The sequence below is a fragment of the Cupressus sempervirens genome, chromosome 9 (genome assembly GCF_028749045.1).
Source record: "Cupressus sempervirens isolate cs-2001-9-10 chromosome 9, ASM2874904v1, whole genome shotgun sequence".
Lineage (NCBI taxonomy): Eukaryota > Viridiplantae > Streptophyta > Pinopsida > Cupressales > Cupressaceae > Cupressus > Cupressus sempervirens.
In genome coordinates, this window is record NC_143126.1 from 536,472,619 (window position 1) to 536,490,669 (window position 18,051).

The 18,051-nt window shown below is 38.4% G+C and overlaps 1 protein-coding gene across 3 annotated transcripts in view; it reads left to right on the forward strand.

Annotated features, from left to right (window-relative positions):
• The window catches only part of DEG2 (DEGP protease 2), a 254,542-nt gene that overhangs the window by 212,122 nt on the left and 24,369 nt on the right, over window positions 1-18,051 (forward strand). The window lies entirely within an intron of this gene.

Genomic DNA, 18,051 nt, shown 5'->3' on the forward strand with positions numbered 1-18,051 from the left:
CAAGTGATGGGGATGGAGACAATTGAAGTTCCCACCCAAGTAGCCAAGAGTTAGATAGATGACATTGTCCTTGACCAAATGAGCCTACATGTAGCAAAAGGTGTGATGGAAGTACACCAGGCAGAGATAGATGAGAGTGGCCTTCCCGAGCACTAAGTTAGACTAGAGGTCATTGGCACCAAGGTAGTTGTGAACATCGCTTCTTCCTTGGCACTCACTCCTACTAATGTCAATCCCTCCATTGAGTCCCCACGGTAGAAAGAGGGTTTGAGCAGAGCACCAACAATAACACCATAGGAGAAGGAGAGACCACTATTCAAGGATGCTCCCGATGAGGAAGTTGCAGCCCATAGGAGGCATGGAGATTGATTTAGATTAGTAGATTGGACAAGAGGAGGATGAGGAGAGATCTAGGGCATACATCAAAGCTTTGGAGAATGTGCTAGAAAAAGGTTGGGTGATTGGACAACATGGCTTGACTAGGACACGAGAACTGCAACTGATCCGGGCCTACATGAGGCAAACATGCCTTGAGCGGTTCCACTCTTTCTTTGAGGCAGGAGGGTGGCTAGCGGTAGAGATGTCAAAGATGTTGGTAGATTGGAATATAGAACTCAAGTTGGGACCAATCACAAACACCATGGAGAGACTCACACATTAGATAGTAGTGGCGTACAAGGATGCCTACCATGCTCAACGACATGTGGAGGTAGAAAAAGTGGTGGCTAAGAGGTCCAGAGAGGTCGAGGTGAAGGCTTGGGAGGTGCTAGCTACTGATTTGGCTAGCCCACAGGCAGCTTGGGCGGTAGAGCGAACAGTGCTCTTACACGATAAGGAGTTGGTAGAGAAGGGCCTAGAAGAGGCTAAAGCAGCCTGTAAGTAGAGGGAAGCTCAGGCCATGGAGGCAACACTTTTGCTAAAGGAGGTCAAAGAGGTCAACACAAGGACTCAGAAGGATTTGTGCATCCGCACGGATCAGGTCTATGAGTTGTGCCAGCTGCTAAACACTCTAGGAACGCAACCTCCCCCTTAGTCTTGTTTTTTGATATATTTGTATAGTTGTCTCTTGTTTTGTCAGTTTTGAGTTGTCAAGAGACGACTTATCTCTTGAGGGGGATGATGTTATTGAGAAAACGGGTAGTTAGACGGTTGGTCCGTCTGAGGGAGTTATACGAATGCGATGGTTCACCTCGCATCCCCTCAGACACTATATTTATGCACTTCTCACTTGGAATGAGACACACTTGCATGTAGCAATGAGTTGATGAATACAGTGCTGTTATATTATCTTTCTATCCATTGTTGACTAACTTACTTATGTAGGCAAGTAACCTTTGTTAACCCTAGAGGGAAATACATACATCAATGAAGACTAATAATAGTCCACTCCTGTTTGACTCTCGACTCTGCTAGGGGTGCTACCCCTTGATGTCGCTAGGGTGTTACCCCTATACACTTGCAAGGGGAGCCTTGACCCCCATTTTATTTTTGGAGTACACCATAACTTTCATCTTGTGCAGTACAAGTCATTGTAATGTTCCCAACTAATTATTTTTTGTCTATTGCAAAACAACTGTTGATGGGGAGTAGATGGAAGTGGTTGTATGGCCTGATGGACAACCACACGAAAGTCAGGACGCTGTACGAATGAATTTGCAAGTATATGTAGGGGACCGTACGATAAGGAGTGAGGATGAAGTACGGTAAATTGAAGCCGTATGGTAGGAATGTTTCATGGCTGTACAAGCATACAAGTTGTACAGTAGTAATGATGTAGGGCTGTACGGTACATAAAGCAAGCCATATGGTAGCTTGGAAAGGAATGCCTGAAGGGAAGGTCGTACGGTGGTGAACTGAGTTGAGGGCAAATGGAGAAGGGTGGACGAATGGTGTAACAATAGAGAGTTTAAATGAAGATAAACAAAGAGATTGAATTACCCAATACATACAATAGAGAATCGATCAAATTAAACACAATGATTTCTTCAATTTTCAATATAATGGTGCTTCGATATGCCAGATCTGAGCAAAGTATTATAGGTGACGGAATAGACGGAATAGCTTGAGGGTTAAATCCCACCGAAACTGCACGAGCCAAATAGGAAAGATCTTTCACTTCCGAAATGGCGATAATAGAGAATCACAACAAGAATTTGCAGTAAAAAAAAAAAATCCAAATTGCATACCTAATGACTACCTACCAATCGTGCTTAAATACTCATCTGGGAAAAATTTCCGAGGGTGTACAAAGATAGCCGACGGCAACATAAACTACAGAAACAAAACAAAATGGGTCCGAGATATAATAAATCAATTGGCCCATTAACACTAGTTTGATTAATGATTTATTTTATAACGGGAACATTATAGTCCTCCCGCCCCAAATATTGCTTATCCTCAAGCAAATGCAATGCCGGATGTTGAAGAATGTGCTCGCCCTCCCATGTTGCATCATCCAACAAGTGTTTCCAATGTACCAAATATTCCTTCACTGTGCGGTTCCGCAGGGTCTTCTCACGCACTTCGATGATCTCGACCTGTTCCAATATGAGCTTTCCTTCTTCATTAAGTGGCAGAAGGTTTGTGGCTACTGTGACGTTTTGTCCCACAACTTTCTTTAAGCATGAAACATGAAAAATGTTATGAATACGACTCCCCTCCAGAAGTTCCATCTCATAAGTGACTTCACCGATGCAACGAACTACACGATAGGGGCCATAGAATTATGGCTTCAATTTTTCTTTTCCCTTTTCCTTTAATGAGGATTGTCGATATTGTTGGAGTCTAAGATAGACCAAGTTGCCTACTTTGAAACTCCTCTCTATTCGGTGTCTATCGGTGTACATCTTCTGTTGATTCTGTGTCTGTTGTAAGTTTTCCTTCAGGCATCTTAGGATGTCCTATCCCTCTTGAAGCTAGTCCCTCACCCTTAGTGCATGACTGTCACCCATAACTGTGTTGATGAAGGAAAGGGGTTCATACCCGTACAGAGCTTTGAATGGTGCCATCCTGTGGGATATGTGGTACGTGGTATTGTAACAATATTCCCCTAGGTGTATCCATTTGACCGACACTCGTTGTGCTAAAACATAGTTCCAAAGGTAACCTTCGAGCCACTTATTCACAATCTCCATTTTTCCATTTGTCTAAGGGTGGTAACTAGTACTTGGTGACAATTCTATCCCGGCCAGTCAAAATAAATGTCCAAAAGATATTGATAAAGCGTCCATCTCGATCATTGACAATGTTTCGGGGTAACCCGTGTAGACGAAAAACTTCTCTAAAAAAATAGATCGGCTACCTGTGCGGCCCGAAAGTCTGAGGGGATGGCGAAGAAATGTGTGTACTTCGTCAGTCTGTCAACCACCATGAAAATACAATCCTTTCCATTCACCTTGGGAAGTCTAGTAATGAGATCCATTGAGATACTTTCCTACTTCTGTTCTGGAATTGGCAGAGGTTGTTGTAACCTGGCGGGTAGAGTATATTTGGATTTGTTCTACTGGAAGACTACACACTCTCTTACATATTGCAATAGGTCTCCTTTAAGACCTTTCCATGAAAACCTCTCCCTGAGATGTCTGTAAGTTTTGAGGAAGCCCGAGTGTCTTGTCAAGGGTGAGTTGTGTGCCTCCAAGATTTTCTACTTCAATTTGGATTCCAACACTAAAAAATATCCGATTTTTATAGTAAATGATGTCATCCACCACTTTGTACCAATCATCCTAGGTGTTGCCATCCATTAGCTCACAGGAAAATGTGCTTTCCAGTCAGTTGAAATCTAGGTTAGTAAGCAGATGACGGGTTTCTTGGACAAAGCATCTACAACCACATTGTTCTTTCCTTTCACATATTCAATGTCAAAACCCTGAACCTTGCTTACCCATTTTTGTTGCCTCTCGTTCAAGTCTCGTTGCTCCAGAAAATATCTCAAACTATTGTGGTTCGTACGAACAACAAACTTGGCAGCCACCAGATATTGTTGGAACCTGGTTAGTGCATGTGCGATGGCCAACATCTCTGTCATACATGGAATATAAGCATTCTGTTTGCGTAAGCTTCCTGCTCTCCTAGGCTATGGGGTGTCTATCGTGCATTAGTACTGTGCCAATGCCTGCTCTGGATATGTCACACTCCATAATGAACGGTTGAGTGAAATCAGGTAAAGCAAGCACAGGACAAGTGCTCATTTGCTTCCTTCAGCTTATCAAAAGTGAGTTGTGCCTTTTTATTCCACTGGAAGGACCCCTTTCTTATCAGATCTGTTAGTGGTGCACTGAGCTGAGAACCCCTTTACAAACCTCCAGTAATAACTGCACAATCCAAAAAATCCTCAGAACTACGTGAGTGATTTTTGGGGAGGCCAATCAAGGATAGCCTGAATCTTCTCTTGATGAAATTGAATGCCATATTTACTAACATGTCCTAGGTATAATATTTCTGTCATACCAAATTCACACTTAGATTGCTTGGCGAACAAAGACTGATCCCTCATGATCCTTAGGACTTCATCCAAATGCTTCAAGTGCTCTTCCTATGTCCTGCTATAAATAAGAATGTCATCAAAAAATACCAGTAAGTACTTACGCAATTGTTTGTTGAAGATGCGTTTCATGCATGATTGGAATGTAGCAGGTGGATTTGTTAATTTAAACGGCATGACTAGGAACTCATAATGTCCATAGTGACAAATAAAAGCTGTCTTTTCCACGTCTTCCTCCCTCATGTGGATCTGATGGTATCCGGAATGAAGATCTATTTTTGAAAAATAGACTGCACCATGTAATTCATCCAGTAACTCATCTATCCTTGGAATGGGATATTTATTTTTAATTTTTTTAATTCGACGCTGGATAGTCCACACACATGCACATCGTCCCGTTCTTTTTGACCAACACCACTGATGATGCGAAAGGGCTAGAACTAGGACGGATCCATCCTTTCTCTAGCAGTTCCTAAATTGTACATTCTATCTCATAGTTGAATTTCTTGGGATGGCAGTAGGGTGTGGTTATGACCGGCTTGGCTCCTGCTTCCAACTCAATAGTGTGTTCAAACTCTCGATGAGGTAGTATGCTAGGAGGAATGTCTATAAAAACTCTATCATGACCACTCAAAATATTTTTGAGATCATCATCCTGGGGAGGTGTTCGTTGCCCTTTTATAGGTTCTGCAGAGACAAACAATGTGCAACCCAAGCAATGTCATCATGCTGAAAAATTGCCTCCATTCGATGTGCAAAAACTTCCTTCAGACCCTCATTTGCCATTCTGTGGAGAACAACCTTCTTTCCATTGACAACAAAAGTGAAGTTCATTCATTTGAAGCTCTGAGTGTATTCATCAAGTGTCTCCATCCACTAAATGCTCAGAATAACCTCCATATCATCAAGGTCCACTATGAAGAAATCCCCGGTCATCGTGTGATTTGCCATTGTGATACTTAGCTAAGGCACAAGGTGTGTGCAGGGCAGAAGAGTCCCTCCGACAACCTTGACCTGAAATCCTGTGTGCATCTCCATTGGTAGACCTCTTCGCTTCACCAGAGATTAGTTTATGAAGTTTAGAGTGGCTCCACTATCGAGCATCACTGTAACCCTTTGTCCTTGAAGGGTTCCTTGTACATGAAATACCGTGCACCTCAGGCTACTAGCTAGGGCAATAGTTCCTCCGCGTCGTACCAATGTTGCAATTCTTTTTGTACAGTTCAAACTAACTATGTTGGTGTCATCGTGATGTTGGTTGTCTTCGAAGGGTATTTCTTCCTGTTCGTCCTCATCATTGGACATGACCTCAATGTAGTGGATCTTTCCTTTTCTAAGGCATCTGTGGCCAGGTCCCCAAGGTCCTTGCAGTTGAAACATAGTTTCTTCCTGTGGAGCTCCTATCTGGTAGCTTCGTCCAACGACGACTTCTTGGGTGGAGGTTTATTATCTTTGTCCCTCGGAAACACGGACGATTTAGAATGTGAGTAACTTCGCGAGGATGATGCCGATGATGATGCTATAGTCTGCGCCTTTTTAATAGCTTCTGATAGGGTGGTAGGATTGAACCCCTTTACCCAACCTTTCAATGGTACTGTCAGTCCGTCCATAAAGAGCACTATCCATCTTCTTTCAAAAATGTCCGTGACCAAAACAAAGAGTTTTTGAAATTCTGCAATGTGTTGGTCAACCGATCCAGTTTGCCTTAGTTATGCCAAATCTTTGCAATTGATTTCCCGATCTTTACTATCAAATCGATCTATCAATCTCTCAGTGAATTTTGCAAAAGTACTTATTTGATCATGCCCCAGTGTGATGGTGTTGTGATGCCACTATTCATGCTCTACTCCCTCCAAGTGTAATACCACAAATTTAATTGCTTCTTCTGGCATGGGATTACGTTGGAAGTAAGTATTGGCCTTTATTACCCATGCTTGCGCAGATATGGATCCAGATCTATCAAATGGAGACAAATTTACTTTACTCAACTTCCTCTTGAGATCATCATTAAAATATCCTCTATTTTCGCCTCCTGAATATCTCATTCTCAAATCTACATAGTCTTTGTAGGATATATCTTCCTCAAAATTTGCATTCTTCTAGTCTTCTCTCAGTTGTTCTTGCATTTCTTCAAAGGTCGGTGTAATGTCCCCTTTTTGACAGGCACCAGCTACTTGTTTTTTTTAGCCTTTAATTTTTCCCGGAGGCTAAAAAGGGAAGAAATAAAGGGGAAAAAAAGTTTTAGATTAATTACTTATAAGGTTATTAAAAATAAAATATTAAAAAGTAACCTTATATTTAATTAATTTAATATTAAAGTGACTAAAGTAATAAAATATCAAAAAGTCACTTAAAAGAATAAAGTAATAGATTATTCTAGAAGTTTCTTGAAGTTACTTATGAATTCTTTATAAGGAGCCTTTGGGGGGGCATTTGAAACATCTTGAGTTGCATATTCATCTATTATGCTGAGAGCCTTAGTGCTTGCATACTTGCCTGAGGGTTTGAAGACTCTAAGGTGCCAATTTCGATTGTGAGATATCAACCCTAGTTGGGAGTGAAGGAATTGGTATTCAGCCAATTCATTTGTGATTAATTGGGAGATAATATTCAATGATTTTTGTTCAGCTTGTGCATCTAATTTTTGACATCAGTTGGCAAGGAGAAAGGTTTTAGTTTTCGCAGTGGATCCGAAAAAGCAAAGCGAAAAAGCAGAGCCGAAAAAGCAGTCCGAAAAAGCAGTCTGAAAAAGCAAAGCGAAAAAATAGACCCGAAAAAGCAGTCCAAAAAAGCAGATTTGAAAAAGCAGTCCGAAAAAGCAAATCCGAAAAAAGCAAAGCCAAAAAGCATGTCATCTCAGCTACTTATTCCAAGTTCTTTTGGTATTTACATTTGGCAATTGTAGATGGATACATTTGACAAGTAATATATGTCTTTTTGTCACCAAAGTATTCAGTCATTGTGAACATTAAAGTATTGAAGGGAAATCAACTTAATTCAGCTGTTCAGTTTGTATGCCAAATGTTTGTAAAAACGTCTCATTGCATAGTCATAGGATGCATACCAAGTGTTTGTGAAATTACCTCTTGGCTGTAGGTGTGCATTTTACATCAGAATTTCATGTACTTGCATTTGGAAAATAATAAAAAGAAGTTGCATATCACTTTGATTTCCAATTAGTTATTTTGCAATCATTTGTATTCATCAATATCATTGGCATTCAAAAATCATAGCAAAACAACAAACATCAGCAAACTGAGGCTGCAAGGGAAGTGTTTGACAAAATTCCTAAGGCAGAAAAACAGGGATAAAACTTCAAAAATTGTCAAGGCACTTTATAGTCGGTTGCTTCCCTCTTGGTGGTGTCTCAATCTGTGGGGGAAAAGACGATATGGAATGTCGAGAGTGTGCTGGATCAGGGTTTGCTCTACTCGACACCAAGTCTGCGCTATGACCATTTTGTTCTCCGGATATTTTATTGTCTGCCAACTTCTTGAGAGTCTCTTCCATGAGTTACTGAGTATCATTGATTTGTGCTTGATTCCTCACAAGTTCTCTCAGTAGTGTAACGAGTTCAGTAGTTGTGAGTTTCGGTTTGGTAGCCATTATATCAATGGAATGGGTTCTTCTTCTCTTCCAGCTCTAAAATCTCATTCACTGTTCACAAGCTGGTAGGATCGAAGTTTTGATACCATTGTAATGTTCCAAACTAATTATTTTTCGTCTATTGCAAAACAACTAGCAATGGGGAGTAGATGGAAGTGGCCATACTGCCTAATGGACAACCACACACGAGTCAGGACACCATACAGATGAACTAGCAAGTATATGCAGGGGGCTGTACAGTGAGGAGTGAGGATGGAGTATGGTCAACTAAAGTTTTATGGTAGGAATGTTTCATGGCTGTACTAGCATACAAGCCGTACAGTAGTAATGATGCAAGGTCGTATGATAGCTTGGAAAGGAATGCCTGAAGGGAAGGTCGTACGGTGATGCACTGAGTTGAGGACAAATGGAGAAGGGTGGACGAATGGTGTAACAACAAAGAGTTTAAATGAAGATAAACAAAGAGATTGAATTACCCAATACATACAACAGAGAATTGATCAAATTAAACACAGCGATTTCTTCAATTCACAATATGATGGTGCTCCGACATGCCAGATCCAAGCAAAATATTTCAGGTGACAGAATAGACGGAATAGGGTAAGGATTGAATCCCACCGAAATTGCATGAACCAAATAGGGAAGATCTTTCACTTTTGAAATGGCGATAACAGAGAATCCCAACGAGAATTCGCAGTACAGAGAAAATAATCCAAACTGCGTACCTAATAACTCCCTACCAGCCATGCTTAGATACCCATCGGGGAAAGCTTTCCAAGGGTATACAAAGATAGCCGACAGCAACACAAACTACAAAAACAAAACAAAAATGGGTCCGAGATATAATAATCAATTGGTCCATTAACACTAGTTTGATTAATGATTTATTTTATAATGGGAACATTATAGTCATTATCTACACTTGTCATTAGTCTTCTTGGATATTCTTGCTATATACTTGTTGTCTGGAAGATGGCTTTTCTCTTTTGGGTGGATGGTGTAATCGGTATAAAATGCCTATTGTTGTGTTTGATAATATAAGTCAAGTCACAACAAGCTATGTAGAGGGAGGAGGCACATCCAGAATGGACTTTTAGGATTAGATCCTGTTAAAGATATGTAGATACGAGAGAGATCATCTTTTTGTGATGGTCTTATTTGTTGATTAAACAGCTCACGTTTTGATACGAGCATTATGATTTGTCGGTGTTTATTCTTTTCATCAAAGCAAGCAGTTATTGTCTTCGATTCCATATTGTGTTTGAAGGTCTATCTCTGAATGTATTCTTTTTATGCTACCATGGAAGCTATGTTGGCATCCTAGTCACCTTCAGCATGGTCGGGTTATTGAATAATTTTATATTGGAGTTTGTTCTTCATTCTTTAAGGCCGTTAGTTCATTAATATTGCCGATTCACGTATTTTGAAGGTGTCGGTTTGTTAATATTCTATTAGTTCATCTCCACCATCTGAAACATCACAATCTTTGTGGTTGAGTTTTCTCATTTTGCGACAATTTGGAGACAGTCTTTTATTCTTCTTCTACATAAATCTGGGTACTGGATATATTATTTTAATTGGAAGCAATTCTTGTTACTGGAGGAATTATCACTTATTTGGTATTTAAAATTATTCTCCACCAGACAAGGTACCATTCTTATGATCACCACTGAAGTTCTTTTGATTGTTATCACGTGTATTTGGTTCAGTTTGTTGTGATTGTTCTGTAGGTGGATATTAATAGTGTATGTGTGTCAAGCTTCTCTATAAAATTGAGTCAGATATTAAAGTTGCTGTGCATGTGTAGAGATATGAAAAGAAATCGTTGAGTTATTTGTAGTATCATTCAAAGTCAGCAACAGTCTGCAACATTTGACATAGTTAATATGAATGATTCCAATTCACATATAAGCCAAGTATTACATTCACATGGTATTCTGCTTCGAGCTTCTGTTTATGATGCCAAGATTTTTTATAGTGTAGTGCTCATGCATGTGTACACAGTGTGAATTAAGCGTATTGTTTCACACATTATATTCATTATTGTGGTTCTGTTATGCTTGCTGTGACTTTCATCAAGTATACGATCTGTGATTATTTAAATCTGAAAGTGATCTCATCTGATATCATTTGTGAAGTATATACTCAGTTTGATTGACTGTCTATGAGTGATATCAATCTCAAGTTATTAATTGTTTAAATTTTGACCTCTTCACATTTCTGTGTGCTGGGTTTTTCACCCTCAGGTGGAGGGTTTTCCCAGGATAACAGTTTGTGCTATGCATTTTCAGTTTTCATTTTAATACTGTAATGTTATGTATATTGTGGTTCTTAAAAATTAACAGATCCCCTACCCCTCCAGTAGTTTTTACAAGAGCTGGTTGGATTGAGAAAAGGAAGATGTAAATTATTTGGATGTTGTACTTATATTTACTTATAGTTTTACAAAGAGAACTTTCTACTTTTAGCTTTCTTCAAATTTTAGACTATTAGGCTATGGCTACTAACCATCAACATTCGACATGATGATGCCATTTTGTAGCTTATGTGCATTTAAATATATCTGGACTCGGCTCATTTGTTGTGTTTACTCATTTACTGACTCTTTTTAATATTTTATGCATCTCCTCATTGAGTTTTGCAAGAAATATGCATTTCTAATCAAATTTAAGATTTTTTTTTAAGTTGCCAATTTTCCCCCTAATAAATTGCTAATTAATCTCTGCATTTCTGCCCCTTGTTTGGGCCCTTGATGACAAGTTGTCAATAACGATAAATTCAACTATGGAGTCTCCTAGGCCTTTCTCATTTTTGCCTTTGCAAATGATGTTAATTCCTTCAAAACGAACTTTCTTTCACAACTTTAATAATTCAGTTTACACACTTGTAATGAGTGTTGTACAGAGTTCAGGATATGCTCATCCTTAATATCATGGTGTATTACAACTGCAAGTATACCTTTTATTTTACCAAAACCAAGAGTATAATAATAACAAATAGTCAAGGCTGCAATCAAGCATGTATCATACCAAGATACTATGTTACCTCTCTCAGTATTAGTGACTCGAACTGTAACACAAAGTGTCATACAACTGCCAGTAGTGGCCAAATGCAGATGCATTCCATGTAATTATGATTTTCATAATGCAACCCTGCCACTTGATACAATTTTGTCTTAATAGAACTTAAGTAACTTAATAATCATCTGTATGACAAGATCTTAATAGAAAACCGTTGATCTAATAGATAGTTACATGGAGAGGCATCCCCCCAAACCCCAACCCCCTTTTTTGCCCCACGTCTCGGAGATGTAGATGCACTGGTGGTGCCACCAAAGTCCGCCACCTCCGCTGAGGATGGGGGGACGTCCCGTTGTTGACTGTTTGTTGATTCGACTATTTATGTTCAATGTTCAATGTTCCAATTTGTTGGTGTAAATAAGTATTTACTATTTACACTTAAGTTTACTTAGGTTAATGCATTATTTTAATATTTATTTATTAGTCACCTAAGAGTATGTGCACTTTTGTGAGTTGTTATGTTGGCAACACAGGGGTCCGCACCTCTTTTATGCACATGTTGTCTACAACATAGGAGTTAGCACACTAATTAAGCACATGGTGTTTACAACCTTCTAATCTTATCTACTCATCTAGAATGTTGGATAAGGTGTGTGCTTAGTTAATGCTTATCTTATCTCTTGGTTGTTTCTAGAGACATTCTAGGTGCTTCCTGAAAGGCCTTTATATACAGGCTCTCCTAGTGTGTTTACATATCATATACTGAACAGAGCAATGTATTAGGACATACTCTGATTAATTGATCATATCCATTTTTGCTCTACAATTGTGCTTGTGTTTGAGTTCTTAGTTCCTGGGTGAATTTTGCCCTTAGGCAAATTCTTACTTGGTATCAGAGCTTGGAGATTTTCTCATCACATAGCCGTTCAAGACTATTGTTGCTTTAGCACCTCAGCCCGAATGTGGAGTACTATAGAAATTGGGAGTGTCTAGAGCTAGATCTAACTTTGCCATTGCATCCGGAACGCTGATTTGGTGAAAATTGGCTATAAAGTTGCCTACCCTCGGCCAAAGTTGATTGTGAGGCAAATTTTTTTGCAAACCGACACCCGAAGGACCGATTTGCAAAATTGGTATGATCATTTCAGATTTATATATTTAATTTGCAGATCTGCATTTTTATTTGTCTGCATCTCTGTAATTTTTCGGATCTGCATTATTTTCCGAATTTTTTTTGGCCATCGGGCCATAGGAGAAATTTTTTGCAAGTGAAGATTGGTGCTTGCTGGTGCAAATCAGATATTTGCACCACATTCAGAAAGTCCAAAAACCCTCAAATTGGATTTTGTTTCATCCAAATCGGACATTTGAGGCAAAAGCTAGAGCCTTTTGATTTTTGGAGGTGTGGCGGCGATTCAAAAAAAATAACAGTAGCAGGGATTTTCAAACAGCGATATCTTCCTCATACGGATTCCTTTTTGCAAGCAATTTTTTTTTTGTTTTGGGGTAGGATTTCGTGATCTACACATTGGTGCAGGTGGTTTGAGATCTCTGTTTCTGAATTTTTCTGCAACTCCAAAATCTCGTTTTTTGCCACTTAAAATGCTTAGTACGGGCTCATCTGGACTCCAAATCAAGTTCCTTTTTTTTTTTTAAATGCTTATTTTTTTGTCTACTTTCCAGATTTGTAATCATATTATAGGTTCTGTAGATAGAAATACTACTTTCAAAAATAGGCACTAAATTGGCAAGTGACTACCAAGTGCCTAAATCATTCATTAGCGGGCGGGTGGGGGTTGGTTCTTTGATTTCTTTTGCATTTTTGGAGGTTACATTGATTGATCCATCATGGAAGAGGCAGATTTGATTTACTTGACCCTAGACAACTATCAGGAATGGAGTCAACTTGTCAAATATCTTAGTCAGCACAATGCACTGCCCTATGCGCCAGCTCTTAAGTATCATCCTAACAAGAGTCTCATCATTTGGTGTACTCTCTTTCTCTTTATGGTTGATGACATTCTAGATACAATCTCCGACATTAAGTCATCTGATCCACATGATTATTGGATGTATCTTTGGGAGAAGTATGGAGATCCAAACAATCCTCCATTCCCAAAAGATATCATACCTCCAATTGTAGCTGAATCCTCTTCAAATGAGATCACAACTGCAGCTCTTGTTGCTCCTACTGATCCTGTTCGAGCCACAGATGCTTCGGATTTAGTGCAACAGGACCCTTTATGTCTTCCTACTCTACCTTCATGCGACAACTTCCTTTCCGCCCTTACAGGCTTGTTCATGGAGACTCACATTGAAGATGTGGGAGACACTATTGATGATATTCGTTTTCTTTTTGAGGCAAATTCCATTGCCACGGTAACAGATTCATGTACTTCAGCACAACAAGGTACACATGGTCTTCCAGTTCCAGGTGATGACTTCTTACCAAACATTTCAGCTCCGTTCGTAGAGTCACACACAACCGATTTGGAAGACTTCTTTGGTGATCTATCGCTTCTCTTTGCCGAGGACGATTCTTCTACAGTTGTTGCGAGGGCCCACTTTGACCCTCATGTCCATTCTCTATATGATCAATCTTCACAGGTTGGCGTGATTGTGGATACATATGTACAACATCTGTAGGAGGTCTCTTTCACATTTGAGAAGATTGTTGGTTCTTTGACACAGGTTCTACATCATTCCTTGTTCGATCTACACTTCTTTTAAGCAGTCTTGGAGGAAGCCATCATTAGCATCGACACAGGGACACTTGAATAGGTTTCAGAGACACCGTTCATCTTAGAGATTCCTTCTCCATAGAGGGGACACATCTCCTTTGTACCCTTGCATTTGTTTCTTCCAAAGGGGAGGAACATCATTCAAAGGTCATGGATCAGCTTCTACATTGGAGCATTTCTCACTGATCGACACACTACTTTTAAGGGGGGGACTACCTCATCTCCTCCTTTTTGGGGGGGACTTTTTCCTCTTAGGGGGTTTTGTCCTTCTCCATTTTTCTTTTGTATATACTAAATGTATGTCATAATGGGGGGGTCTTGATTACTCCATCCATCCATGCATCCCCTTTCATCTCTCTTTTCGGGGGAGGTTTTTTCCCATGAGGTTTTTCCTCTTTCCCCGCTTTATGAGAGATTTGTATTATCACTATGTACATGGGTACCTAAAATGGCCTAGTAGCTAGAACCCATCATGCATTTCATTCTAGTGTTTGTGAACTTAGGTGCATTCCCCTAAGTTGCACTTAAGGGGGCGTGTTGGTGTAAATAAATATTTACTATTTACACTTACTTAAGTTTACTTAGGTTAATGCATTATTTTAATATTTATTTATTAGTCACCTAGGAGTATATGCACTCTTGTGAGTTGTTATGTTGACAACACAGGGATCCGCACCTCTTTTATGCACATGTTGTCCACAACACAGGAGTTAGCACACTAATTAAGCACATGGTGTCTACAACCTTCTAATCTTATCCACTCATCTAGAATGTTGGATAAGGTGTGTCCTTAGTTGTCAATGCTTATTTTATCTCTTGGTTGTTTCTAGAGACATTCTAGGTGCTTCCTGAGAGGCCTTTATATATAGGCTCTCCTAGTGTGTTTACATATCATATACTGAACAGAGCAATGTATTAGGACATACTCTGATTAATTGATCATATCCATTTTTGGTCTACAGTTGTGCTTGTGTTTGAGTTCTTAGTTCCTAGGTGAATTTTACCCTTAGGCAAATTCTTACATGGTATCAGAGCTATACCAAATTCTTACACAATTCAACACAATGTTCAAGTATTTGATCTTTTACATCGTTATATCTCATACATCTTTTCATAACTAGCATTTTAAGTACCACATGTATAGTATATACAATCCCACCTTGACCCCCTCTCCCACCGTCCCCAAATTTTGGCCCCTCTGTACCCCCGTCCCAAAAACTTGTCTCCCCGTTCCACTATCACCCCGTCCCCTAGGGTGGTTTAACTATGATATAACATTAAGCCTCTCATCAGAGACATAATGTATAGGGTAGTGAACTCTGATTTGATGAAGAGTTTAAGAGTATGAACCAATAAGACTATAAACAAAACAAAAATCACATGAATGATATAGAACCAAATATGTAGATATATGTATATACAAAGTCAAAAGATGAACCAAACAAGTATCATCCCTAAATACCATCAAAGCATAATGCCCAGTGAATGTACACTGCAACCAAATCATGCCTAATATACCATCAAAGAATAACACCCTGTGAATCTGCAACGCTGTGATATACATGTACACTACAACCAATTCATGTCATCATCTAAAGTATACCTTAAAACAAAACATGATGTCATTTGAAGTATACCTTAAACCAAAACATGTCATCATCTGAAGTATGCCTAAAAGATACATGTAGCCATCTTATTGTTATTGGTAACTTACTGCCAAGGGTAAAAAAAAGATATCTGCAAATATCGGAGATAAGTTGGGAACTTCTCGAGAAAATATCAGGAACATAAAACATTGCTTAAATTTTAATTGGACATGCATTATTTTTGTAAAATTCAATAGTAGATACATCTAATGAGTCAGTAAATGAGTAAACAAACCAAACAAGCTGATCTACGTATATATAAATGCAAATAGGATACAAAATTGCATCCTCATGTGAAATGTTGATTGCTTGTAGCCATAGTCTAATAGTCTAAACTCTAAAGCAAACTAAAACTAACAAGTTGTCTTTGTAAAAATATAAGCAAATACAAGTCTGTAGTACAATATCAAAATAGGCTGCATCTTTCTCTTCTTTCCTTGTAGCTTTAGTAAAGGCTACTGGAGTGGGAGGGAGTCTAACCATCGAAGATTGTTATGACTATGGTTGTGATTGAACCTCCACCTGGGATGTACATGGTGCTGACATTGGAAATGCATCATCCATTTGTATCCTCCTCACTTTTAGTGCCCTCATCCTCCTCATCAATGTCATCCAGTCCCACTGCGAATCCACCCTCCTCTATAGCCTATCTATCCAAATCACATATCTCATCGTCTATGAATAAAGAAGGTTGCTTCTATGATGTCCAATCACAGTAGGGATCAATGTCATCCAAATCAAGTGGTCCATTTCCTACTAACTCTACCTTTCTTATGCACAACTTAAGGTTATAATGCACATAAACAAGGTCATTGAGGTGTCTTTGTGCTAACTCGTCCTCCTTTCATATGAATGGCCTCGAATAAGCTCCAATTATGCTCAAAAATTGGATTAGCTAGATAATTGACATAAGATGTGAAGGGCAAGTTTTTGCAGATTTGGAACATTTCCACCCCAATTTGCCACCAAGTGTCTGCAAGATAAATAGTAAAGAGTTAGAAAGCAAGGTGAAATTATCTTTTAGTAACTTATTTTATATCTACATATCATGCATGTGAAAGACACCAAAAATCCAAATATTGTACTTGGGGTTTGAGTGTTTCTTCCTCTTCTTGCCAAATCCAAGGAGAATAAGTTTCCCATTGCATTTTGATACATTTCCATCTCAGCCACAATGAGGTCTTGTTGATGTGAGTTTTGTTCCACTACAACATGCAGAATCAAATACTTAATGCTTCAAATAAAAACACGAAACACTCAAATCCCCTCTTATACAAGGTCATCTCCCGTGCTACGCTTGCAATGTAAGATCATGAAATGACTTAAAGGTTCTTTCAATTGTGGAATTAACTCAATTTTATGATGTGATATGTTGGTTGTCACAAAGGGACTTATGCTATTCATTCAATGGATAACAACTCTTTCTCTTATAGATTTGATTTTACAACATGCAACGAAAATATAGCTTTTATCTTCAAATCTTTCCATTTTAACTCAAACTAAACTCCCACTTACACTTCTAACTATTTTTGCAAGGAATCATGGATGAACTTGGACTCTCCTAGATGTAGTCTCGCCAGTGACTCCACCCACCCAAGCTTCTAAGGAACACTCAAATGGCTTTCAAAATCAATATCTCTTCTCCAATCCCATCAAATGGATGCAAACTATAGATTCAAGATCTTTGTCCTTAGAATTCCATCACCAAGTTGCCTTATCTCCCCCTCATAGAAATTTGAGAAACATTTCTTTGAATAGTATTGTGAACCAATTTACTGAAGTCTAATTATAACATACATATATAGATACATACATGCATATGTATGTATACATTTATATATATGTATATAGATATGTATCTAAATAAGTATATATATATATATATATATATATATATATACATGCATATGCATTCATAGACATACACATGTTTGTTTGTGTAAATGTATGTGTGATGTATACATACATACATGCATACATATGTATGTATGTTAATATGTATATGATGTGCACATGTGTATGCATTGAACATATAAATAGTATGTATTGAATGGATATTATAGGGAACATATCACTGATTTCCTTCATATATTTATATACATACGCATACATGTGTTCTCTAAATTATGTAATATGCATGTTATGAAGATTTTTTCATAAATTTATCTTCAATATCTTTATTTATTTATATTATAAATTTTAAATTTTTTGCCCATCCTTGAAATCTCTTCTCACATTTCCATGCCATATGTATATATCTATATGTACACATGCGCGCGCACACACACACACATATTTACATATGTATGTATGTATATACATATATGTTTACATACTTGCATACATATATATTTATATATCAAACATGTATTTGTATAAAATAGTCTTGGATTGCATGCATATAACTACGTTTAGGGAACATATCACCAATTGCCTTCACGTATTTATATACATGTACATACCTACATACATATCAGAAGGAAATCAGTCGTATATTCCCTAAATTAAGTAATATGCATGTTTCGAAATAATGTTTTTTATAATTCTATGTTCGA